At 28.3% G+C, this 1,136-nt stretch overlaps 1 long non-coding RNA gene across 1 annotated transcript; it reads left to right on the forward strand.

Annotated features, from left to right (window-relative positions):
- Positions 1-201: 201 nt before the first annotated feature.
- Positions 202-1,136, forward strand: LOC107808942 (uncharacterized). Its single transcript, XR_001653288.2, has 3 exons — positions 202-459; positions 556-638; positions 916-1,136. It is a non-coding gene; the product is annotated as an uncharacterized LOC107808942 (long non-coding RNA).

A 1,136-nucleotide genomic window follows, 5' to 3' on the forward strand; every position in this document is an offset into this window, starting at 1 on the left:
TGGCTTAATATGAAGGCTTTTTCCTCTTCTTTTAATAATATATTGACACTGATATGGATTTTTTTCATTATTGATTAGTTTTTTGTCAACTTTCGGTTTTCATTTTTTTCAAAATTGTACGAAAAAAATAGCGGCAAGTTTCCCTCCTTCTCTTTTTTGTGTTCCCAATTCCCTCTTTTTAATAAGAACTGTCGTCTCCCCATTTCTCAATTCTCCCTCTTTTCTCTCCCAACACTTTGTGATATTCATCTCCCTAATCAAATTATTGCACCACTTAGATTTATATTACCTACCTCCATTAATTTATTATTTCTTTCTCTTTCACACACACAAATTCTTTGTATTATGTAATGTTTAATTTTCTTCGAATTCTTTTGTTGATTTAATAACATAAAAGATCAAATTTGCGTGATGGGCGTTTTAAGACGCAAAGCCTCTTCTGACGCCTCCTTTGCTTTGGTACAAATCCTCAATCTAAGTTAAAAAATATTAATTATACTTCAATTTTTTTCTGTTGCATCTCTCATACGGAATATCTTTTTCTTTCAATTGTAGGGCAATAAAAATTTGGGTTTCTCCAGATAATATATTATGTGTACGTATTCGTGGGTTCTTATTAATTTAATTCTATTGTAGAGGTATGAAGAAAATTGTCTATTATTCATTAATTTTTGAGAGATTAGTTAATCTTAATTTCATATCTCTTTGTCTTAATTCTTGTGGTTATTTGGAGTCAAAGAAGAATTAAATATTTACTGTCTAACTTTGACTAAGTACCTTTCTACCGGCCAGTGCTAATTTGTCGTTCTATTATTTTCTTCACAAACTAAAATATGATATGACTAATGTTTGAAAATATGTTTTTTGCTAAATTATGTTATCAAATGTACTAAAATTATTTGTTTTCTTCCACAGGTACATGAAAGTTCAAATTTATTCAAGAGCAAAGTTACAAGACAAGTGGTTACATTAGCGTTTGAGGAAGCAACATATTTTTTTTCCTTAGTTTATTACTAAATTATTGTATTTCTATTTGACCTCATGTTGTTGAATGAATTTTAATTATGTTGTGTTTTATATTAACGAGTTTGTAATGAGATATTATCTCAATATAGTACTAGTTCTTAATTATGTGA

This window comes from Nicotiana tabacum, chromosome 1, assembly GCF_000715075.1.
Source record: "Nicotiana tabacum cultivar K326 chromosome 1, ASM71507v2, whole genome shotgun sequence".
In the NCBI taxonomy this organism is placed as follows: Eukaryota; Viridiplantae; Streptophyta; class Magnoliopsida; order Solanales; family Solanaceae; genus Nicotiana; species Nicotiana tabacum.